Genomic DNA, 26,833 nt, shown 5'->3' with positions numbered 1-26,833 from the left:
CCGAGAGAACTCCAGTAGAGGCTAAGAACAAGCTCAGTTGCAGCCAGACCAATGCTGTACCTTTTCCCCTCCAGCAGAACCACAGGAACAAACACAACACGGCTGTTTAGTGAAGTGTAAAGGTAGGAGCTGTACCTTGGGAATATTCTGCACATTCAGTAGCCATAGCTGAGATGTACATAGGAACAGCTATGTTCAAAGAATGAAGAGAGGTTATAGAAAGGTGACTGTAAGTGTGTACAGATAGCAGAGTAGGTCAGACCTTGGGGGTATTCCACAAAGCAAGATTAGCGAGTTTGCCAAATAGCTGTTCTAAGTAAAACCCCCAAATGGCACTTTTTTTTAACCCAAGCCCATGCTCCAGATTTGGAGGGTTTCCAGGTACTATTCAGCAAAATAATCTGGCCAACTCAGATATCTTTGCCTTGTGGAATACCCCAAGTTCTGAAAAAGATTTAAGATTTGTATTCAGCTCCTGCTGAGCTTTGTGCACTGAGTCTGAGCTACATTGGACCAATCTGACAGTCTCCAGTTCAAAGACATTGTGTATCTATCTTCTTAAATCGATGTTTATTGGAGTTCCCTTAACTCAATCACAATGACATAATGATAAGATGACTGCACTTTGCTTGACAATATTGATGACACACTGTGTGTGTGTGTGTGTGTGTGTGTGTTTTTGTATGTATGTATGTATGTATGTATGTATATTATGTATATATATATATAGACAGAGAGAGCGATAGATATATAGATATATACAGTATATAATATAATATTTGTGTGTAACTGTCTTATGGCAGCTCCACTTCAGCCTTTGAACCCATGGGCGGGCATGCTTTTCCAAACCGAGCAGCGATTATTAATCAATGTCTTGGGCCATGTGCCAGAAATGCTGATATGTGGAGGCCATCCTCACTTAATCAGCACAAGGCCATTCCTTCAGTTTTCGCACTGAGATTTTTTCAATTACTATTTCATTGTTGCAGTGTGTATGTGTCTATGGCACATCAGTCCAAGTAAAAGTACCAGTACAGCAATGTAGAAATACTCCATTACAAGTACAAGTCATGCATGAAAAATCCTTAAGTATAAGTACAAGTATTAGCAGCAACATGTACTTAAAGTATTAAAGTAAAAGTACTGGTTAGGACCATCTGACTGATTATTAAGTCATCATATATCAGTGTGTAAGCAGCATGTTACTGTTGTAGCTGCTGGAGATGGAGCTGCTTTATGTACAGTTTTACATGCAGGAACACCACATATACATGTGAGGGGTTGTGAGATGATTAATGAAAGGAAAGAAGGAAAAGAAAGTTGTTATACACAACTATTTTCAGTTTGATTGCTTTTTCCCTAATATTTGAGATATTTTAACATTTATTTAAATAAAACCACGAGAGAAGTTTAGAGGTAAAAAATCACTCTTTGGTGGAACTGTTAACTTATAGACATCTGAAATGTGACCCTGACTGCTCACTGCTTTTTTTGCAAGACGTTAGAAGCCCAAAAGGATGGGAACCACTGATTTAATCTTTAACAATGTGTCAATAATAAAAGCTGTCAAAGAAAGTAGAAAGTGTAGAAAGTACAATATTCCCCTCTGAAATGTAGAAGAGTGGAAGTGTAAAGCAGCATAAAATATGAAGTACCTCAAAACTGCACCTAAGTACAGTACTTAGTGATGTACCTAGTTACTTTCCACCACTAGTCAGCAGTGAGTGAGTGCTGGCACAGTGAGGTGCACGATTCCCAGCTCTCAGGGCCAGCATCTAGCACTGCCCCCCCCCCCCCCCCCTGCTGTGAGGACAGCATGGAGCCCAATTTAAGAGCAATACTGCTCCTGAGTCAGGGATGCCCTTCAATTCAACTCTCCGAGTAAAATCCATAGAGGTCTAAGTCCAGTGGAAAGGGCCTGACACGACAGAAACAACAGAGCAACAGTAACAGGTAAACGCTCAGTCAAAAGGGTGCTTGAGCATGCAATCAATGAAACACTGACAGCCTCCTTAGCCACACAGATGGATCTGTATGGGGTGAACTCAGGTTTGCTTTTGGCCGTGGCTGACAAAGTGCATTTTCACTACATGCCTTCAGGTTCGAAATGCCACGACTAAGTATATGTTTACGATGGTTTGAAAGCGACGTTTTATGCATTTCTGACACCTCTCCTTTCCATGAAGAAATGTAAGTGTTCTGTACTTCTTGGGGACCCGTGGATAGGGCCCACGTTGGTTGTCTTTCTGCACTAAATGTATGCACATAATTTACTTGTGCTTCTACTTTAAAACTCATTACAGAGAGCACTGCCTTTTTTTGCACCAGACGCTATTCATACCCTCCATTGATTTGCTTTTATTTTGAAGGTTCGGCTACTAAAATTATGCACTGACCCTATTTCCAGATGAATTTGTTTATCCGACGATTTTCATTTCAAATAATTATGACTTGACATGCATGTGTAATTTTTAGTGTGTACATGCCAAGGCAATACATAAAAGGTGTCAGCCACCGCTGGGGATTGTTCACTTAGGCTCTGCACAGCATTGCATCATTGGCACCCCTTTGAATGGGGTGAAGCCCCTCCTTCCAACTACTGAAGCAAAGCGTGTTTCTCAACATCACAGCCATACCACCCTCTGTGAAAAAAGGTACTGACCCAATATCCGTTAATTATTCCCCTTTAATCATTCAGGTTATCTATTGCTAAACAAACACAGTTCAAATAAGTGTTTTAATGACATGAGAGATATGTGTGCAGCAAGAGGGCTGTGCTTTTGAAAAAGAGAAACAATATAACCTGATTTGAGAAGATGAGAAATGCTTGTTATTAGGTAACAGTCCCATTTGTAAAACAATAAAGGGAATATAAGATTGCTCTCTAAAAGTACTGGGGCTTAATTATATGCAATTAGGCAGGTTGTTTCAGGGAGCTCGGATGGCAGACCAACCCCTGTGCCAAGTGAATGTTACAACAACAAGAGGAAAACACAAAAAGGATAGATCCTCTATATACCTATATTGGCCGTCCAGATAAAACAGTGTGAACATTTTTGAAAGCTTTTGTCCTCGTTCGCTTACAACTGCCTAATGAACTAGATAGACGTGGGGGGTCACAGTCTCATAAATCATTAAAGCTTTTAAAAAGAGCTTTTTACTACTGATGCATAGGACTCCTAACATCACCATCAGCAACATTATGCTGTTGAAGTGTCTCCTCATCTATAGCAAAGCACTGAGCACACGCCGCTCGGATGCAAAATTAACAAAGGAAGCCGTGTGAACACTCATCGAATAATTGAGCCAACTATATTTTTTTAAGCTTTTTTAGTTTCAGTTTTTTTTTTCTTTTCAAAATGCAGGAACAAGTGAAAAGGTGTGTGTTTGTGTGTGTGTGTGTGTAGTTTTGTGGTAAAGTTCACTCCTGACCGGTGTGAGAGATATGAACACAAATAAAAAAGCACATGGGCTTAAGTCTGTAGTATATAAATATACACACACAAACTACTATATACTACTAGATCAAATAATAGACTGTGCAGATTAAATGTAGAATGGACAAATGTAGAAGAGGATATGCCTCTTCTCCTGGCACAGAGGGGAGTCGTTCTATATTGCTATTGCGGTGGGCAGGAATGACTCCTCATCACAGCGGAGTTGAAGGAGCCTCCAACTGAAAACACTCTACTGTCTGACCAACTGCAAGCTTGTATCAGTGCCAGCTGGACTGTAGGTGGTGTTTGTAAGATTTGTGTATGCTCTTTAGGTAGGTAGCTCACTAGTTTTTAAACTCCATTATGCCTCTATAAGATTAGTCTTGCATTATGAGACACGCAAGGAATGTATATGGGCATAGTTGTCACAAGGTCTGCATGAGGCTTAAATGAGGTTTTACTGAAGGCAGAGACTCTAGTTCCTACATTTCAGATGTACACAGAAAGAAAGAGAGAAAGAAAAAATTGACTTTGGTACTGAGCTAACCAATAAACATCATCACACTTTATCCTCTTTCAAACGGATTACTAGAACATGGCTTAAATTGGCAAACAGCTGATGAACTGTCAATTTGCCCAAGAAGCGGAGGATTTTACGGCAGAATTGTGTGGCAGCGTATTGATCACTCATAAAACACTATGCATTATTTATTTGCCATATTCCAATAAAGAAAATCAATCTTTTTTTTTTTTTTTTTTCCAGTTGCACAAACCACGGCGTACAAGAGACTGAAAAGCACTTTAAGGTGAAGACATAGTGTCAGGATCCCGCTCTGTCTTCATTTTGTGTTTTCTTGTTCCGGACATGTGCTTTCACCTGTTTGTTTATATTGTCACATGCTTCTTGTGTTTGTTTTGTCAGGCCATGTGTTTTCTGTCTTTGTCCTGAAACTCCGCCCCCACCTGCCCTCTGCCACTTCCTGTTTTTTTCCCTCACCTGTTCCCAATCATAACCCTGTTTGTTTGCCTGATTTGTTTCTCCTGTGTCTCGTTAATTCCCCTTGTTATTTCACCTGTTTCCCATTATCTGTTTCCCCCCCTCTGCTATTTAAGTTCAGTCTGTCCTTTGTCCCGTGTTGGTTTGTCAGTTTAATATCAGTCGAAGTCCTGTAAGTCTAATGCCCTGGTTACGCGCTGCCTTTTTCTGTGCTTTCCCTGTTTTGATTCCTACGTTGGGATCTTCTGTTCCATGGATGCTCTACCCTGTTCTGTTTTTTTTGTTCTTGTCTCCTTTCTATCATGCCTCAGTAATGTAGCCCTCGGGCAAAGGGTTTTATTAGATGGTCACATAGAGTTTTTGTAAATGTATCTGGATTTCATTCAATGAACCACACCGTTTGCCACAATCTTTTGTCATGCTTACCTGAAGAAATGGCAAGAAGTAAATCAAAACACAATAAACATTGTCAGCATACCTTGTTACGATGTCACAATAAGCTGATGTATGGTGGATTTATGACTTGTTAATGGTACTGTGTAATATTTTACACTCTAATTAATTACCTTTCGTGTGAAATATAAGACCAAACGTCAGTCATACCAAGTTATTAACCACATCCACATGGCTAAATGTCCATCAGCATGCTGAGGGTATTACATCTTAACAATGTCGGAGACCTAACTTATATACACTTACGGCTTACACAAACTATCATCTTGTAAAGAAGTCAGTGTGTATAGCAGACGCAGTGGAACAAATGCAATTCTGATACCCCTTAGGCTATTGCTAAGGTTGTTGGTTATTGCTCTGTATGTCTTACAGCTACGTTTCAGGGCAGCTTTATGTAATGACTGGGCCAATCTACAGCATATGGTGTGGGGCAATTCATATATTTATATGATGAACATCCTCACTGAACTGAATAGTTAATGATCCCCACTGGCAGACTTGCTAGCAGGGATCTTGCTTGTTGATGTTGCATAGCCTATGATCCACTTTGTATTAATTGCCCCTCTGATGCTATCGAAAGTCAAATAAAAAGGTGTGTGTCTGTGGGAGAGAGAGTATTCCTTGCATATCCTGTGTTGAAATATTACCATTTTGAAAGTGTTTTCTGAGACTGCCTGCTGAGGTCAGTGTGTAGGCAGCACCTTTTCCTTCCTTCCTGAGAGGAGATGCCTTTTATCCTCCTGCTTTCTTCATGACTATTGACGTCTTTTTCACACAGCTGTAACCTATCATCACTGTGTTTACACACCATTGAATAAAGAATATTTGAATAAAGAATTCACTTCACTTTCACACAAATACTGCCCAGTTGATGCCACAAAGGGTCCACAAAATTGACTGATGATTCGCTCTTCTGAATGCTCTTGTCGTCAACCAGAAACTAGACTGATTTTGAGACTGAGATCGAGGGTCTGACCATGAATAACACAACATCTTAAGCAGCACTATTATGATGACGGTGAGTTTTCGAAGGTCTTAAAGGCAAGAGAAATTCCAAAGTTTTGGATAAAAAGGCCAGGTATTTAGCAGACACTTTTATCCAAAGCAACTCAGACAACCTGTAGCAACTGGGAATCAAACCCCGGTCATACACTCACAGAGCGGTGATGCTAACCACTGCACTACCACACCATTAAAGATGAAAGATTAAAGTAGTCGAAGAAAATACAGACACTGTACATACAGTCCGCCACACATAATAAACATACGTTTGTTTAACATCATGTTATTAAATTGAAGCCAAATACAGATTTCTCCGACACAGAAATTAAACCCTTTAGAACAATGTTTTTCCGACACAGAAATTAAACCCTATAGAACAATGTTTTTCCCAACACAGTTCCACTATGTTTTTTTTACTTCAGATGAAGTTCTCTTCATGAAGGAATGAGACTTTCCTAAATTCAGCGATATTATGTTTCTTATGTGTTGGGCATTTCCACAGTGAATTAATCAATTTTGATCACCTGCCTTTTCAACCTGCTAAACAAACCAATACCAGTGACTTGAAGTCAAATGAGTATGTTTTTTAAACTTCGAACATCATTAACATGAGTTGTTTTCAGGTGATGTTAATTAGTCAGAGGCGTCTTTGATTGGTTGACAGCAGCTGGCTCCTCATTATAATATTCAGTGTGTTCCAAGTATTACCACAGGGATTTGGACAGAGTCTTGTGGCCATGGCAGCTGAATTTGTGTTCAGGTAAAGATGTTGGCCCATTGTTTCTTGCATTCCAGTTGTGTTTATGTAACTGATGGTGAAACTCTGGTGTGTGTTTATGTACAAGTTATTATTGTAATTATTATATTGGAATGTGTTTCAGGGCTTCTCTTCTCTTGGCCATGATGTGGTGTGCATATGGCCTCCCAGTCACAGGTCAAATTCCTGAATTTAAATAACCAAATAGATTACCATAGAATACATTCACCACCACCATACTGATTTCATTTATTTTCATTGGATTAAGGTTCTCAATTTGGCGAACCACAACAATCTCAGCCAGATGAAAATGGAATGATTCCTGAGTTCAGGCCATTGACTAGCTGGAGATTACATCAACATTTTAGCCAAGGTTGGCCAAATTCTCCAAGCTCCACTGAGGTTCAGCAGCAAGATCCACCTCAGGCCCCTGGATTACATCCACGGTCCAGCCAAGATCTGTCTCAAATGACGACCTCCGCTGAAGCCAAGGTCCCCATGCCTAGTCAAAGGTCCCCAACTAGTTCTGGATATGAAATGTTTAAGGATGCCCCTGTAGCTTTCGATTCTAGTGAACCACTTGAAGGCCAGTTGAATCACTCTGCACCTGTTCAAGGAGTTCCTCAAGCAAGTCCAGTGGAACAATGCCTGCTCCTGTTGAAACTTATCCGTAAACATCGTGGGAGTCTGAATCAACCGAGATGCTGTTTGATCCTGGACAACCCAGTCCTAAGATTCTAGTTCTAACAGGTCCAACACCTCCAGTACCAGGTAAGGCATATGATCTTCATGCAGTGTCTCTTCTGCGCAGTTTTAAAAGGTTTTAATGTTTCCCTTTTCTCAATAGGGGCCACCCCATGGATCTCCATATTTTGCTAACTGAATTCAATACAAAAATATAAAATTCCAAGTTCAACTTGTGTCTTTCTTTTGACAGAGGGGGTTTTATTGGTTCCAAATCTGAACAAAACTGATTGTGTTCTTTTGAGAGTGAAGAAACCCAAACCCTTGTATTTTGCTTTTGGGCATTTTCCAAATAAGTTTTTAATGCCCATTGGCCTTGCCTTTCATCTTTGGTGTGGGGGGTAGTTTAGCATGTGCCTTTTGCTTCAAACGAGTCATGGGCTTCCATGGATCTGATGGATATTATTATTATATTAATTTCTGTAGGAGTAATTTGGGTCTAGCAAATTTTAAATTGCAGTTTTTTTTTTTTTTTTTTTTTCCACAATTGCGCACCAATTGATTGAAGTGATCCAGGCCTGACATTGTAATGGGTACCTTATTGGTCTATTGAGTACATCTACTTTAATTTTCTCTAGTAAAAAAGTTGCAGAAATGCATAGAATGATTCCTGTTTGCAGATGGCAATGAAGTCCTGCAAGTACAGCTGCAGTGTGTTTCAATGACCACTGATCTGAGGTCAAAGTGTGGTGGGGCTGAATGGCCTGAAGGTGGATGTACCTTACATTGGGGAATTCCATAATGAAAGGACAGTCCTTGTACTAAAGATCCCAAACACTTTGATGTGATTTCTATCTGCCATACCTGTTTGAACTTTGCAAAAGGCTATTTTAAGTCTCAATCTTCAGTTTTTATTTATTATTCACACTGTTGATCTTAATGTTTATTTGCATTTATTTCTTATTAGATATCGACACCACTTCAACTCTGACCATGTCTGTCCTAATCCCTTTTAGTGCTCTTGTAAAAATGATTTGCACTGCCCCTTGTCATTTTTTTTGTGGAGCACTCTAAAATCTTATACCCGTCAATATTTCACTCAATGTCTGCTTTACCTTTTACGTATCTGGCTGGTTGTGAAAGACTTTCCCAAACCATTTAAACCATGGTTTTCCTGTACTGTTTAAACCATGCCATTAATATACTATATTTTTACACTGCTACTGTTGAGCAATTACACTTCTTGTGGAAATGCATCTCTATAGTTCTTTCACACATGCCTTTTGGTGTTACTGCTCGTAGCACTTTTGAGGTGCAATAATGGTTGCAATTCTCTAGTAATTGTCTTCATCACTAAACTACAACTTCATTAGGGCCGCTGCTAGAAATAGCCTACGTCAGTGTACAAACACGTTCTCCTTGGTAGACTATCAGGGTCAGGAAGTGTATTTAAAGAACATCTATTGTTCCGTTGTTTCTTGCCATTGCACTCCCTCTCCTATCACCTTATAGTGTGTTGGTGTTAGTGGAGACTGCAAAACAAATTCAAAACAGGCAACTGCAGAAACAATTGTGTGTGTGTGTATATGTATGTGTGTATATATATATATATATATATATATTATATGTTTGTTCAACACTTTCCTGTGCACTGCTTTTATTACCATATCTGATCCGTGTGTTTACTGTTAGTGAACCTCTACTACTGCTGATTATTAAATGGGTCTTCAGAATGTTCCAAAAAGTTCCGTTGATTTGAATGGGTCACCCCAAAGTTCGCAGGTCTGTTATTTCTGTTTAATGACCACTGCAAAAAATGAATGACAATTTGCAATGAGTTTTGTGCTTCTAAACTTGAAGTCATCAAGTAATGGGTAGCTACGCAACACCTGAAACTTTAAAGTTCTATTTGGATGAAGAACTATTTTTTTGTTAGTGGAAATCACAAAATGGCAACAAAATCCTAAAAAAAGAGGTATTTTGGAAGAATGTCTTTAGTTTTGGCAAATAACCGTAGAATAAGCGGGATAATGTATAGTCCGGCATCAACGCTGCATCTAGTTGTATGTGAGACTGTGACGTGTAGTCTGTTATATTATTTCCTGGTTCACAACGTTTATATAAAAAAAAATCTGGTTAATTACTTTGGGCAACAAGGTAATAATAAAAATCCCATTCAGTGCTGGTGCTTTAACTGTTCTAAAAAGTAACCCAACCCAAATTGAGGTGTCCTATGTGTCATTTTGTTGCCAGTATTTTGAATCTCATATTGTGCATGGAACTGTGCATGATGTCTTGTCAGCAGTATTGGAATGGGAAATGGGTATGACGAGAAGTTAACCCATAAATTGCATGGCGCAGTTATCCTCAATAACCTGGATAAATCTGCATTTAATGTGATTTAAAAAAAACACGTCCAGTAGCGAGAGCAAACATCTAGTAGCAAGAGCAAACGTCCAGTAGCGAGAGTAAACATCCAGTAGCAAGAGCAAACGTCCAGTAGCGAGAGCAAACATCCAGTAGCAAGAGCAAACGTCCAGTAGCGAGAGCAAACGTTACCCGAAAGGACAACTGGGATATAATAGAGACGTTTTCTCTCTACATGGCATATTAAACAAACACTCATATGCATGCACAATCCACACACACACAAAAGAATAACTGTGAGGGCCTCAAATAACAAGCATGCCCCTGAAGAGAGTATCAGAGCAGCCCTGTAATTATCAGATTAATGTGTGGCAGTGGAGTCAGTCAGAGACAGCACAGAATGCAAAGAACCGTTAAGGGGAAAAAAAGTTCATTAATAATAAGTCACCTTCAAGGTTGTAATTGATTTCTTTAATTAATTTGGACACGAGTATTGAACGTGTGTGCAACAGTCAGATTCTCTTTAGGACCATTAAATGGTAAATGGTTTGTTTGCGTTCAATGATTTCGGAGCCCCCTATGCAAATGCATGAGGCTGATCATTTGTTGCTTGTCGCTAATGAAGAAGAGGAGCTCATCAAAAGAGGGCAAAAGAGTCTTTTTAATTTTCTCCGGAACATTCTTCACTCATCATGAACGATGAGAACGCATCGCTTCATGCAAGTAAATTATCTCTAAATCCGGGCTCACGTCCTCCAGGTCATGACACGGCTGCCTTGGAAGGATAAAAAAACGTCGCATTAGGATGATTAGAAGCTCAGGTTATTTCTTTGTTTAAAAAAAGATGATATTAGATACAATATGTCATTATTGATTCTGTACCCATGTTTTCTGTTGTGGATTGGACTAATATTTTCTTCTCTGTCTTTCCTGCCTACATCATTTAAAGTCAAAGAGGGCAGAGGTTCTAATCAAACACGTACCTCGAGCAGCTTTAGGGTATTCCTCCTCAGCAGCCGGACGGGTACTGGAATTTAAAATGACATTGAAATATGGGAATATATCTTAAGCCATCCTCCAGACCTCATCTACAGCGCCCCCCCCCTTACATTTCTTCTTTTCTATTACCCTGTCACACACACAACACGTCATCTCAATCTTTTGAGTTTTTTATCTGCGGCATGATTACAATGCTGGAGCTGAGAAAACACAGAGGCATCTTCAAACCAGTTTTATTTTGGTGATTTTCTTCTGAAAGGAATTGAACATCCCCTCTTTCTGAAGATCTTTGCACACAAAAGATGCGAGTACCCTGTGTTGCTACAGAGTAGTACTTACCGCATTTGATGAGAGATTGTCAAAAAAGTTGTTTGTCCTGCGCTGTCTAACTACGCACTCCCTCTGGTTCTTTTTTACCTGAGCGGGTAGCTCTGCATAATTCATATTTTGCCTCGACAAAGCATTCAAGCCTTAAAATCACACCAAAGGAAATGTGACAGCTTTGTCTCTTTAAGGCCCTTGTTAAAATTGGGCTTTAGGTAATGGAAGATGCAAGACTTCTCCAACTCATTAAAGAGCGCACAGCATTTGTGTGCTACACTTGAAGGCGAAGGGAGAACATTTTGAGCCGTGCCATGTGCCCATTATGTTCTGGCCCTTGGCACGCCTTCCGTGGCTTTGCCTCTCGTTAGCGGCCACAAATGTGGCCTTTTGCTGTTCAATAGGGCATTTTAATAGGGGTGATGCAAGTTGTCACACACACACACACACACACACACACACACACACGTACACACGCAAACACACACACACACACACACTCACACACAGACACAACTTATATACACTGTGATTATGCAGAAAACAAAGCCTTGTAGAAATACCTAAATGACTTTACAAATGTTGCATAAACACACACAGTTTCAACATCATGATCCAAACTGATTCCCTGCAGTGAGGTTTTTTCTGGACTTTAGCCAAGTTCCCCACAGAATATCTGACACAGTAACCTCTGTGTGATTCTCTGTAAATGGCACAAGATCACTTTAAAAGGGGAATCAAAGGTAGGCCAGTAATATATTACTATTGCTTGATTGGATCTTAATTTACTGGGACTCAAGCCTGACCCCAGTCAACAAACTGTAAGAACTAATACAGAACAACGCAGCATGAAGCCCTCGTCCTTTATGATGTAGATTGGATCAAGGTTCTGTTCTGTTCTGTTCACTTTACAGAGGCGGGTTCTGTACTGGTAAACAATCTGCTGGCATCCTTGACACACAGACAAATACGGAAAAAAAACATCAATAGAATAAACACGATTTGTTGTTTCGTGTTGTCAAACAACACAGTCATTGCCCCAGTTGAAAAGGGCAGATGAAATAGTGATATGAGTCATGCTCAACTGCCTACAAAGGAACAAAAACAAGGACACATATGGGATGCAAAGGAGCAGGTCACAAAGACGGGAGAAATTGGTAAGCAACTTTGAATGTTAAGGAACAGTAGTGAAGCATAGTGAATGCAGGAGCCAAGCCATACATTATTCACTGAACCTGAGTCTTATGAGGAGTCCACACATGTGTAGTGTCCAAAATATTAACCCATCCAAAGATGTCAAAAGCGTGTATTTTAGTATTACATGAGACGTTTAACAATATTTTAACATTCACCTGAAATGTCTCTGAAATCCAAGCCCCAAATCCCAGCTGAAAAACAGCAAACTGAGTCCTCACTCGGGCCTTGAGTGGGTCACGACGATGAATTGGCGGAAGGAAGATATGTTTATTCAGTATGTTTCATCCGCAAATAAAAAAGACTTTTCTACAAAAGGACTGTGGCCATCGAGGCACATCTTGCCCACAGCTAAAGAGCTTTTGCTGAACTGAGAACACTGGTCTCAGGTGTGGGATTGAACACGGCTCACGAGGATGAATGCATGGGTGGAGGAGATCAAGAGAATGTTGAGAATGTCTGTTATCACCTTAGGTTCTAAAAATAAGTCTACTTTGACAGACATTGACACAGTCACTGGAATGAAAGGAATACACACAGTGTTTAAAAATAAATGGATGTTAATAGATATCAACAGTTGCAATTGATAGTAATTGCTTTGGATAAATGCATCTACCAAACACATTAACCTCAACCTGAAAAATAACAAAATTGATATTTTCATGTGGCAAGGAGAAATGAACCTGGGTAAAGGTTCTCACTACGCCACCCTGGGAATTATACCCCAGGAAATATTTACCTCAAGCGAGTACCAGTTACCCAAAAGCCATATAGGTTTGTTATACTAAGAAGCAGAAGAACAAAAATAGCAAAAACATACAAACAATAATAAAAGAGCCATCAATCACAAAATCTGAATATAAATCAGGGAGGGATAGGGACAGTATTCAGAGCTGAGGCTTAGCGGGGAAGGAAGGTATCCCAAGAAAGAGCCACCCTAAATCATAGGTGGACGCACATCCACAAACAACGGTGAAGGGTCAAGACCAATGATGTACAGATGAAGACGGCACACAGGACAGGGGATACAACCACCTGAAGAAACCAGACCCTCCCATTTAGGCTCACAGTTTTTAAAAAAGACAGGGAAGGAATACATACAATTAGTGGGGCTGCACACTCAAACAAATAAACAAATAAACAACCAAAGCACCTTGACCACAGTGGAACGAATGCTGAAACACTAAACACTGGTTATCAGCAGCTATAGAAAAAGGGCCTCCTGCCAGTGGCGTAGTGCAAGATAACTTCAAACACTCAAAACCGCGGAAATAAAATTGCAGAGGACCAAATGCTGAACCAATAACACTGGCTATCAGTAGCTGTAGGAAAATGGCCTCCTGTCACTGATAAAACCAAAGCAAATGAAAATAAATGACAATAAAAAGGCAGAAAAGAATGTCTCAAAATTACGTCATAGGAAGAAGGATTGCACGCGTGTATTGGGCGATCCACAAATGCAGATTCAACACTTCACACGCGAATTGTAGATTTACAAATGACAGACCATGAGAAATGCACACACGAAATGTTAAGTATTTAAAAAAATTACAAACGATATATTTACGAATGGACATCTATGTGTACAAATCATAGCACATTTATGTTAATGCCAACTTACAAATCACAAGTAAGAATTTTGTTTTTGTAGATCGCAAAACACATTTGTAAATCGTGAAACATTTGTGGTACTTGCATTTACGAATACTTTTGAGACATATCTCTCTCCATAAACACACACCTGAAGAGCCCAGACAGGAATGCAACACGTATCCATTCTGCCACACTAAGCTGGGCAGAAATCATGGGTTTGCATTGGAGACAACCATGAGGACACGTCCCCCACAGCAGGGGCGCAGATGGCACTGGGGACGGGGGGGACATGTCCCCCCCAGATTCATAGTGACCCCGATCCGTCCCCACCACTTTCCCTACGTAAGGCGACAATCATCAGTTAATAACTCTGCACAGCTGATTAGGCGATGTTAGCGTCCCCCCCAGTTCAAAAATCTCATCTGCACCGCTGCCCCACAGTCCCAGTGTTCGACAGGCAAATGCTTTCTGCTGTGTCACCGTGACAGGTTCGCTCTAGCCCTTGCCAGTGCGATTGATGAAGGAAGGGTGGGTGGAACTGACAGCGCAGAGACAGGACCAGTGATGGAGAACTCGGAGGCCCATCACCTGGGCAATCAGAGAACATGCAGCCAGTGAGAGGAAGAGGTTGAGCTGGGGGCCAGCGCCGAAGCATTGCTTCCCAACCTGCTCAATCTCACCAAGAACACACCCCTGTGACCTGGCAATGGACGCGAGAGGAGAGAGAGATCGCTCATGTTTACCTGAAGACGAGGACAGCTGGGAGTGTAAGTGTAGATTTGTGGAATCCAAATGTGAAATATGCGAAGATGACTGAAATCTACCTTTTTACTGGAAAATGTATAAGAAATAGTTAAATATGTTCTATGGTCAAACATTCTGAGTTAACATACAGAGAAATTCAACGGAATATTTCAAATTCTTCTCAGATGAAGTACCTCTTTGATCGCTTCCATACCTTTCAGAGTGAACAAATCATGGCTCAGAATGTGACTACCTGTTGCATCCTGAATGTGTGAAAAAACCCAGAAGTCGGAGCCAGAAAATAACACAACCACCCACGCTCAACAAATGTCCTTCAACATCCAAAAATGCAAGGTATTTTTTAAATAAGTAAGTAAAGCTTATTTCTAGAGCACAATTAAACACAGTTTAAACTGACCTAAGTTATGTACAAAAGTAAAAAGTGAATAAAAACAAAACAAAGAGAGACCTACTAAAAACCACATTGAACAACAAGGGACAAATACAGAATTAAAGACATAAGAACATATTGATACATTAGTGGACCAAAAAGGCCAGTGAATAAAAATATGTCTTTAGCCTAGATTTTAAACTTTTAAGCATCCCTATGCACTTTGCCTGAAATCAACCTGTGACTTTGTGTGACCGGGCGTGCTCCCCAGTCAGTGATGATGAGATAGGGCCTGACTGGAGGATCACGGGAGGGACACGGCACATATCACACTTGCCTTTACCTGGTGCAAACAGGGTGAGCCTTGACTCTCCCCTGGCCTTCGCCGCCTCATGGTAATTTGGATTGACAAAGTTTAGTGCCTCCGGGGGAAGGCCTCAAAAAACCCACGCTGGTGGATGGTACTCAGTCGGTCAGAAACGATTGTGACAGCGACCCTCGATGAAGGATAAATTTGACCATTATCGTGGTGAGAAAAAAAAAATTCCCTCAGGAGATCTAAAGAGTGGTGATATATCCCAGTTAGATAGGAAGGGAAATACAAAGCTATTTACAAGCCTCAGGGGACATTAAATCAGCTGAGCATTATCAGCAATGACAAAAAAAAACTCCCACTGGAGGAAATAGATTCTTTTGCTTTCTCTCTCTCTCTCTCTCTCCCCTCTCTCTCTTTCTTTCACTCTCTCAGCTATCATGAGCTCTTTAATAATTAAACTAAAGCAGGTCTCTGATCTAGAGCTGCTTAAGAGTTGTGGAGAGTAAATCAATTTGGAGCTCCCGTACCCACAGGTCTCTCTCTGACTCTTTTGACAGTGGCGCTGCTCCTAAAGATTCAGTCCATTTCCTCCACTGCCCTTCAGATTGGAGCAGTGAGGAACACTGCAGCGAAAAAAAAGGTTTATGAGGGAAAGGTGCATTTGAAAAGCACTTTAAACCTGTGCTGTGGAAAGAGGGAAGGAGAGACAGTAAGACAGTGAGTGAATGAGAGAGAGAGAGAGAGAGAGAGAGAGAGAGAGGAAATTGTGACAGAGATATACAGACTGAAGAGAGAAACTGGGCAGAGTATGCAACTGCAGAGTGTTTGAGTGTGTGTGTGTGTGTGTGTGAAAGAGAGAAAGAGAGACCAGGCACATAGACAGATGGGAAAAATGGAGGTTAAAAACTCAAGAGGTCTAACCCATAATAATATATTGGTATTTTCCTCATGGTTTTCATTGCCAGTAACGCTGATTCCAGGTCAGTCCACGGATGAATTTGTGTGCCGCTTTCTCTTCAGTTTGTAGGTTCTTGAGTGGAGCAGAGCGGCGCTGGCTGCCTAACCTCCCATTTATAACAGAGATGGGGTCCGTCTTCTGATTTATGAACAGTCAGTGCCCCACGAGAATCCATTAACTATGGAGGACATGTGGGAAGGGGAGATATTTTTTAAAGAAATGCAGGAGAGGCAAGTGTTCTCCCACCCATGTTTCCTTTCTCGGGGGAGAAAGGAGTTAAAGCGTTCCGCTGAAAGCTGCCAGGCCATGTGAGGACTTGGCCTTGCACATGGGTGTCGCATGATTCAGTGCAAAGACAGTTATTTAAAATATACAGTGTCTGTCAAGTACACCCCAACTCTGAGTTGTTATTTTTCCTCTTTCCCTTAAATATACTGTACACCTCAACAGTTACAGACAGATACATTTGAGCTTAATGTCATGCACAGCTAGCACGTTTGGGTGGGCAGATCACTGTTCTACATTTGCAGCGCAGTCTGTGCTTAGCATAGAAATGAACGGATAGATAGAAAGATACGGAAGTGCCGATGCGCATCACTCCAATTTCTGACACGGAAGTGCGGTGGAAGCTGGGCCCGCGGGTCTTTAGACTTCCTGAGTGTTGCTCTGCCGATCCCTGCGCTGCTCTGCTCTGGGAGAGACGTGTAGTAATTTAAAGCCTTTGACAGGTACAACCACTGTGTGACAGACTCGGGCTATTACAATGAGCCACGTGATTCATCCGATGGCTCCGGGACGAGACAGCTTTCGCAGGTTACTCCAGCAGACAATCCCTTTCAGTCAAGCTCATTTCCCAGCCCAGCCAAAATATGTGTGTGTGTGTGTGTGTGTGTGTGTGTGTGTGTGATGGTAGTTGAAGGCGGGGGGAGCAGATTGTTGAGGGGTGATTACAACTCCATGTGGATTTTGCTTAGATGCAAGACTTCACAGTTGGGTGAAAGTCTTAGAACGCTCACACGGTGGTATTTCCAAACACTGCCTGCTTCAGAAACAAGGAAAACTCGTCTGTTACGAAAGGAGCTCATTCTGTTCAATTGGTCGTTATAAATTCAAATCAGACAGGATGTAACATGACGAAGACGAAGCCTCAGCAGACTGGAGTGAGATCAGAGAGAAAGGCTGTTGAGGACTGAAGAACCAAACCAAACTGTGCGATCCAGACCATCTCTCTCTCTTCATGCATATTATTCATCCATGGCACTAAACAGAGATAGGACTTTATCCACCTTGACAAAATGAAATACAGATACCCACTTATGGACGCTCAAAGTGAATGATCAGGACAATAAAATGTAGCCTAGTCTGCCTCGAGTTACTGAACTATTGCAGAAAGAAACATCCTCACCAGAGATGTTATCCAGGACTCGAGGAACATAATACAACACACAAAGACATGATGAATGCTGTCCTTTATCCGTTGTGGAAATGACCTTGCCAAAACAATTCTGTTTTTTATGTGCAAACCAAACTGGTAAGTGAAGACAAATGTCCAAAGCATTATGTTCAGCACTACTATGTGTCTGTGCACAGATGGACGTATAGATTCACATTCTGTATAAGACCATTTTTACCATCCAAATAAATACAGCACAACAAACAATCACTATCAGTGGTAACAACATGGCATGGGCTGTTTTGTTGAACAAAGGCCTATCTTTTTTGGTGGGAGGCTGTTATTTTCTAAGCCTTGCATTACAATTCAGACAGAACAGTGGTCAGAGGCAGAGGCTCTCATACCAGAATAACCCTTTTCACATCCAAACATAATATTACTGTGTATGTGTGTGTGTGTGTGTGTGTGTGTGTGTGTGTGTGTTTAGCATTCTATGATTTTAAAACAGATCAAACTTTTTTTTATCAGAGAACCACAACATCAACCAATGTTCTCCTGAAACAGTGTTCATTCATACTCTAATGCGGTGAGCAATTAGCCAAGGTCGACCTTGAAAAGGAAAAATAAAAGGGTACACTAACCCCAGCACTAACTGTGAGTAGGCAGAGCAGTCACATTTCTTAGAGATGAATTGACTCCCGAAGGGATAAAGATATGAAGAAACTGAATGAAAGCTAACGGAGCTTTACAGCATATGACCTTCAAATAGAAAATGACCATAAATGGCAAATTCCTGTATTTCACAAACTGACAACTATGGTCACATAATAGCTGATTAGGAAAGTTTCAAATTTGGCAATGAAGCAAAAGAAAAAACTCCTTGTGTGCCAGTCGTGAATCCATTGGCAGCTTCGCATATGATCATTTTAAATACACAGTCATTTGTATGCAAAATACATTAGTGAACATTAATGAGAGACAAACATTCCTGTCAGTGTATGCTATGCCTAAGGCTTGCTGGGGTGACGGTGTGAACTGTGGAGCACGTTGAAGTCAGATTTGTTTTCATTCTCAGTGCTATCACACTTAGTCAGAGAGCATACATAACAGCAAAACGTCAGTGTTTGGTCTCACCAGTTTAAGTGCTTTAAAAATAGCCCCCCTGTTGAGAAATTAGTGACCAGCGACTGACTCAGGATCAGATCGGGGCCTTAGCTGCAGCTGCTTCCCCTCACCCTGCCTGACTCCTCTGCCCTTGTGGCCCCTTCACCATCCGTACATATCGATACATTCTCTCGATTAAATAACGTCCGAATATTTAAGGTGTGCTAAGGGCTTGAGGGGAAATAAAAGGGGCAGATGGTTATATTATTCATTGAACGAGAGTCATCTCATTAGCCATGCAAGGGTTTTATAGCGGGCTGGGAGGCCTAAGGTCTGCCCACTAACATGAGGCGGCTCTCAAGCATTCATATGAGAATCAGCATCAGCCTGCCTTGTTCTATAGTAATGGCACCAAGTCCTCGAAATGACCTGATTGCCACACAGTTGTCACATAACAAGATCAAATTAGATGCCTTTCTCCCAAATAGCAATCTTCTCCTCTGTCTGCAGGCAAAGGCATCCAGCCACAAATGAATCATTAGGAGTTTCTCCATGAGTCACTGCAACCCAGTGTAACCCAGAGCGAATGGAAGCCAGTAACCTAGAGCAAATGGAAAATAAAAAGATATCTGTAACCCAGGGCGAATGGAAAATAAAAAGATATCTCCTGTTGTTTGGGACCACAGATGGGCTGCCGTGGCATCTTCATTCTATTACTGACCTGCAAGACTGGCTTTGAGGTGAAGGGAGCAGAGAGAGAGAGAGAGTTAGTAAGAGAGAGAGAGAGAGAACGAGCGAGAGAATGAGCAAGAGAGATGAAGGGAGCAGAGAGAGAGAGAGAGAGAGTGAGTAAGAGAGAGAGAGAGAACAAGCGAGAGAATGAGCAAGAGAGGTGAAGGGAGCAGAGAGAGAGAGAGAGAGAGAGAGAGAGAGAGAGAGAGTGAGTAAGAGAGAGAGAGAGAGAGAACGAGCGAGAGAGATGAAGTGTGAGAGAGAGAGAGAGAGGCTTCACAGGTTCCCCGGAAACTTCACCGCTCCCTAACCACCCAGCAATCTTCTCTGGGAGACTGTAGCCCTCAGCGTGATATACACCTCCACATTAGTCCCTGACAGGAAAGGGTTGTTTTTGATGAAGTGCACTGCTTTGGTGACAGCCTCCTCTCTTGTGAAGAATATTTACACAGCCCCCAAGTGGAGGGTTATAAATAAATGGCTTTCTGGTATAGGGCCGGCCGGACGGACCGCAGACGCCTTCTTAAGGGAGGGGGAAAACACAGCCTGGTTTGCCCTCCATCTCTCTACTCCCACTTGGGGAAATGGTGTCCTGGTGCTATCATGTTGGACATGCTCATGGAAAAGCAATCCTTTATTTCAGCAGGTGAGAAAAAGGACATTGAAGGGTAAGCAAGTGCCCTGTGCACACAAGATGTATTACTGCAAAGACAGATGGCCTTTTTACCTGTCTCTCATGTGTTTGGTTGGTTGCTTCACTTTGAACATATGCTCACCAAGACCAGGGATTCTCTTTGACCCCCTCGAGCAGAACTGTCTGCTGTCTATTGGGAGAGCTTCTTCACGTCTCTACATACAGGTAAAGGGGAGAGCAATTACCAGCTGCTGACAAGAATGGATTACGAGTCACCTGGAACCTCCAGGAGAGGGAGAGCCTCCTGTCTGATCTGGTTTGTCCAGTGAGTGGCTCCTGTGCAGTGGGCAGGTGTGTGTATGTGTGTACGTGTGCGTGTGTGCACGTGTGAGTGAGTGTGAGTGTGTGTACGTGTGAGTGAGTGTGTGTGCGTGTGTGCGTGTGTGTGTGTGCGCGTCTGAGTGAGTGTGTGTGTGTGCGTGTGCGTGTGTGTGTGTGCGCGCGTGTGAGTGAGTGTGTGTGTGTGTGTGTGCGTGCGTGCGTGCGTGCGTGCGTGCGTGCGTGCGTGCGTGCGTGCGTGCGTGTGTGTGGGTATCTGACACAGGCTTGAGCGGTCACCCTGAAAGCATAATGGTAAATGAAACACTGTCTTTGCGTGTCAATAGCCAAACGTCCCGGTTGGCCACGTCGCTGCCAGCGAGGCTGTCTTCCACAGCAGATGCCGCCAACACAGAGTGCCACACTTTAATTAAGCACAAAGTTACTTCTGGGCAGAGAGCGCTACTGTCAGTCCAAAACGGGCGCTCAAGCCCTCTTCACAGCTGTAGGGCACTGACTAATTTGAGACTTTAAAGATGTTAGGTGGGGAATTCTGTCAGTTTGTCGCTTGGCATTTTTCTCTCTATCCACCTCATTAACTTTCTTTCTTTCTACTCCTCAGTTCATCACTCTTTCTTTTTTCACTCCCTACATTTTCACGTTCTATTATTCTCTTGAGCTGTAATTGCCAGTGAGCAGCCCTGAATCTAGTGGACGAATGGCTTCTATCTGTTCAAAATGAAAGCATTCGTTAACATTTCCTGATCTCTGAAGAGGAAACATTGTGTATTAAATCAACATTACTGGATCGAGGTATTCTTTTCAAACAATTCATTGCCCACACACAAGCACTCTTTTTGTTCCTAAATTCCTGGTGAAGAAACACAGGGAGAACAACACAATGCTGTTATCGTTCCCCTATTTCCATAGTAGATTATGCCAGTGCAGTATTTCCAAACGACAGCTGTTATAAATGATGAGACGCTTTTCATGTTCCCCCTTTTGTTAATGGCGATCTACAAAGGTGTGCATTTTTGGAATGCATGGATCTGAAAACCTAATCATTTCCCCAACCTCTGCATATCTTTGTTTCTAATCTAACAGGCTGGTTATCTTTCCCCTCAAATCTATTTGTATCTCTTTGTATCACATATCTAATTTATTCTCTCTGCCAGCTAGTCTGTTATCCCCATCTTGCGAGAGATAGCATCACGCAGTGTAAAGAAAAATCAGGGAGAAGGGAGCATATTATCTTGGCATGAATACACACATACACACCAGTGAGCGTGCACACGTACAAACACACACCCACACACAACTTTTGACTCATTAATTACAAAGCACTCATCAAAGGAACACACTTATTTTATATGCAAAGGAGCTGTTAATTATTATTTGAAGAAAGTGTCTTGCACAAAGGTGTCATAGTCATTCATCTGTGGGGGAATTTTCTTGCTGGATATGTTAATAGCTTTGAAGCTTGACATTCAGTGTGTGTTTGTGTGTGTGTGTGTGTGTGTGTGTGTTTATGTGTGTGTGCATATTTTGGGCGACGGGCTTTCAACAAGCAACAGACCCTAGCGTAAATTCATAATTCACTAACAGGCATTAAGATGTTAGGTAATACATCTCTAACACACAATGTATGCTTAGGTGAACGGATTCTGATTGAATGAAGAAGCAGAATGGAAGTGAAATACTCTGGGTTTGAGGTAAGTGTTGTAAAGGTTCTCCAGGCAGGCTTTGTGCATCTAGCAAAAATCCTAACATTGCACAGAGGGACAAGAGTCTCACACTCAATGTGGTTGACTAAATCAGATGGTTTGTGTGATGTGTGACTGAAAAGGCTTCTGTCGTTAGTGTCATTGCGGAGAAAAGCTCTAACTCTGACACCCCATACTGATCCGGTGCAGTGCTCTTGTAATAATGGCTGCAATGCCTCCTGTCGTTCTTTTGTTATTGTCTTTTTTCTATTGAAAAAAACCCCAAATCGGCATTGATACAAAATAAAATGTATTCTGATGTGCTTTTTAATGAAAATCTTTTCATTGTTTCTTCATGTCAGCCTTTTTTAGTGCTGGATTTTATTTCAAGTCTTTTTTTCGATGTCAGTACTTCTAACGTCAACTTACTGTCTCTGTTTCGGTGTGAAAAGGGTGGGGTTTGATGGGAGGGGCAAGAAATACATGTTTTGTTTTACATAAATACTGTGGGTAACGCATCTCTGAACAAGGGGCTTGGCCGGATGCACTGAAGAAGGCTGACATGAAGAAACAAAAGCGAAGATTGTCATTGAAAAAGTCCATCAGTCCCAAATCTGATTTATCTATCCGGCAAAAAAGTATCATGTTCACTTTAAGGAAGAGTGCCGGATTATGCCTACATATTTCTGTATTAGCAAGGAAGCAGGAGCAAACCTCTGTTGTGGGTTATACAATTATTCTATCTAGGATATCCTCAAAGTTAACAAAGGATATTAAACAAAAGAACAAAATGTTTGTTTTAAAAGGTTAAACCCCTTGAAAGACTCAAGCGTCTGGAAAGAGGTAGTCTAATTTGTCGGGCTTGTCATCCATGATGTGAATACACACTGACATTTCTTTTTATTCAGATAAGGTGGTATTAGACTGAGGAAGAAATGCTGTGCTACACTAGCACATTTTCCACAAAAGATTCATCAACATAAACATAGCTCACAACCTCCCATGTCGTATGCGTTCCCCATTCACGTAGGCTACTGGTCACTGCTGTTCTTGCATTTTTAAGCATCCGTTTCTTTCCCTGTCTCAATGTCCCATGTCGTCAGTATTTCTACACATACTGTCACCAGTAGTCTTTTGTTACGCAAATGAATACCTTCATAGCCTATGTCCACTCTCTCCCGTTGACCCAATGCTCAGCTAAACAGACTTTCACTCACCTGTTCGGTTCTGCTGGGGTTCTGGATGCACTGATGGCACCAAATAGCCATATAAAACAAGAAATGTAAAGGATTTCAATCTATCTTAATTAATGTTGAATACCAGTTACCTGAGACATACCTAATAGGCCCTGACTGGGCCTTAATTATCTTGACTCCAGTTAAGGTTAAGATCATTCTTTCGCATCACCACACGGTAGGTAGACTATGGGGAAAGGAGTGAAAGCAGCCTTCTAAGAAAACCAGAGTTTCCATCCCCAATTTTGTTTCTCCATAGAAAATAGAGCTGACCTCTTCTGTTCCCATAAGTCACATAAGAAGTGTTTATTTATCTGCTGAAACATGTAGCATTTCAGCAAGAACTAAGCTATGCTGTACATTTTTCGTTTCAGTATCCATCTCCAAAGTTGCAAATGTGTTCAATTAGTTTAAATTAGCCTAATAAATTGAATATATATATATCACGTTCGCATTCTAGGCCTAAATAAATTCTTCGCAATAGATGTGAGATCTATTTTGTGCTATAGTCCTATATTACTCTCCATAAAAACAATGTTAGTTTTTTAAGTAATCTAAATGAGCCAAGTCTGACAAGCTTATATGTGTCAACGAGTTGAATTGTTTTGAACAACAGAAGGAGCACTATGGTTTATTTCTGGTGAACACTGTCCAGAACCCACGGCGATATTGCTATCTTCCAAAAACAAAACAAAAACAAACAAAATAAATGCAATGAAAACATAAGCTCCTTGGCGCAGGTCACAAAAAGAAGGTGCAATGCAAAGGTTAAAGGTTACAGTCAATGAGGTGATGTAAGTGAACCACCACTGAGAATAAACCCATGTACACTTGTTTACTGTGAGCTGTCACGATGTTCGCCACACCATACCAGTGCACATGCCACTGTGGTGATTATTTGTGCTGATCTGTTATATTACATCTACATTTCCCTGAACTCAACTCCACCCCTATAAATCCCTTCGGAGGATGCTGATACAAACGGCTTTGGTGCAAGAGGCCTCTGGAGAGTTTATTTTCTAATACTCCATAGCCACATCTCAGCACAACACCTGCACCAGAATGCAAGCAGCAGCAAGAGCAGCAACATTCCCCACAGTGACGGGAGTTGTGTGTGTGTGTGTGTGTGTGTGTGTGTGTGTGTGTGTGGTATCTCCTGACAGCATGGTTCCTGAGGGCCCAGCGTGAGCTCTTCTTCAGCCAGCTCTCCAGCCCTCAGCAGGAGTCAGGCAAAGGGGGCCGGCCTCCTCATTCTCTACGCCTAACACCACTTATCAGCCCTCGTCGATGCAAAAAATGTGCCTGGCGGATGCCGTTTCATTTTTTCCCCTTCTTTCTTTTCCTGACAGCGGTATTCTGGGACTCAGAGACCGTGCATTCCTTTGTGAAGGGAGGGGATAGAGGTGGAGGCAGGTTAATACCTGGACTGTTTTGCAATGCTCAAAACACCCACCCACACACACACACACACACCTCCATACACCTCCACACCACCACCAGCTTATCATGGTGCACAATACCCTAGGCAGGGGGATTGCGGTGTGTCCAGTCTTGCTGTGTCTAAAGCTTGGCAGGATAAGTCAACGGGAAGGGGGCCCAGCCGTGATGGTGGTGGTGGTGATGAGGCCTTATCACAGGCAGAGCAGCCAGGCTCCCTCTTCTGAACTGCTGTGCAAGCCCCCTGGATTAACAGCTGCCTTCATTCACCCACCCTCCACCCCTAGGATGCGCTGCCCTGAATGGGCATCATTAGCATCATTAATGCTGTTTATCTGGCAAGAGTAGTCTTCCCTCTTGTAAGGGTAAGAGCTTTTGTTTCCTGGCGTGTTTTCATAGCCCTCGCGCACTCCGCGTCACAGGAGGAGGTCACTGTGGAATGGGGTAATCTAACAACAATACCACCGAGCCGCGGCGGCTCTGATCAGACAGGGGAGAGTGCTACTCAGGGCCAGCCAACCTGGAGGATCAATGGAAGGCATCAATGGAAGACTCATTTAGGCTCACAACCCTCTGTCTCCTTCATACTATTGGACCGTACATTTTGGCCCTTCATCAACCAAGTACGCACTTGACCTTCCCTTTGAAAAGTGTTTAGTCATTTTGAGTACACAGATCTAAAACTAATGGCACATATTTTCTTTTACAAAATGCTCTAAAGGAATGCTAATAGTGTCCACTGAAATGAATATGTAACAAAACTATTTTTTGTCTTGGATAGCTTCTTTGGTTTGAGCTACAACAGAAGCTTAGCAGGCCAGGCAACTGTTCAATTTCCTGACTGACCTGATTCTGTATTGGGATTCTGCCCTGTTCAACTCAACGGTATTTCAGTCCTTAAGTGGATTAATTACAAGGAAACACTTGGCCTCTTTAGTGCTTGCAAGTCTGATGTTCCAGTAGAATTTATCATACATATAATCCATTAGATTATATACAGGGTGCCATCTTGGATCAGAGGGCTGGGGTGGTTTGAAACATTCTTATCCAGTTCATTCAATTCATTCTTATTCTTATTCAAGTATTTCCCTATATATATATATATGTTTTTAATTCATAAACAGAACAATTATATGTGAACACGGGCGTACGGCAATGTAGTGCAAACTAGAAGGGCACTCGAAGAATGCATACCTCTACCAATCTAAATCAGGTAACCGAGAGTGAAAGATTATTTGTTGATCTGCCCTGTGATTCTGATCCGTGCCAAAAATGATTTGGTTCTCTCTTGGCATATGCTACAACCCTCCACCAGGTTTCTTAAAAATCGGCCGGGTAGTTTTTGCGAAATTCTGCTGACAAACAAACAAACGACACCAAAAACAGTAATAACTGATAATCCATCCACTTGCACCTCTGAGCATAGCACACAGACAGGCAGGGGATTGTCTTCAAGTCCCACACTTGTAAATCCAAGCGATAGGTAGGCTACTCACTTGAGTAGAACACTTTCTATGAGCTATTTTTGTTTTCCCATTCATTTTGCCTCCTAATAGTCACTGCTGCATTTGAACTCATTCCCAGTAGCTCCTGTGGTTTTATATTCTAAGTTGTAATATTTTCTAGGATGTTTTTTTTGTGAGGGTCCTATAAAATATGACAATAGGACAATGGATCAAGGCCAATGGAACCAGGGTCATCATGAAGCTGGCGGTGTCACCTCTACTGACACGAGTGCTGACAGTGACGGTCCATTTCTGGTTTTATTGTTGTTTGTACTATAGACTGTTCTCACAGTGCAGTACTTCACTAAGATCTATTTTTATTTTAGATATTTTATACGATCTATTGGTGGAGTAGCATTAATCTCTATGAGAGGGGATACGTTTTGTCCCCACCGGAGATAAAAATATTTCAGCAGAGCCAGGGATCTGAAGACCAGATGGGCGGGTAATCGCCCCCTCTTACCCCACATCCCCCCTGGCAAATCACACCCTATACACACACACACACACACACACACACACACACACACACACACAAACAAATATATATATATAGTAG

The 26,833-nt window shown here is 41.8% G+C and overlaps 1 long non-coding RNA gene across 1 annotated transcript; it reads left to right on the top strand.

Moving 5' to 3' along the window:
- Positions 1 to 6,588: 6,588 nt before the first annotated feature.
- Positions 6,589 to 7,557, top strand: LOC116220427. Its single transcript, XR_004163653.1, has 4 exons — positions 6,589 to 6,649; positions 6,771 to 6,823; positions 6,915 to 7,417; positions 7,494 to 7,557. It is a non-coding gene; the product is annotated as an uncharacterized LOC116220427 (long non-coding RNA).
- The last annotated feature ends 19,276 nt before the right edge of the window (positions 7,558 to 26,833 follow it).

Source organism: Clupea harengus, chromosome 5 (genome assembly GCF_900700415.2).
Source record: "Clupea harengus chromosome 5, Ch_v2.0.2, whole genome shotgun sequence".
Lineage (NCBI taxonomy): Eukaryota > Metazoa > Chordata > Actinopteri > Clupeiformes > Clupeidae > Clupea > Clupea harengus.
This window is presented reverse-complemented; position numbering and strand designations above follow the sequence as displayed.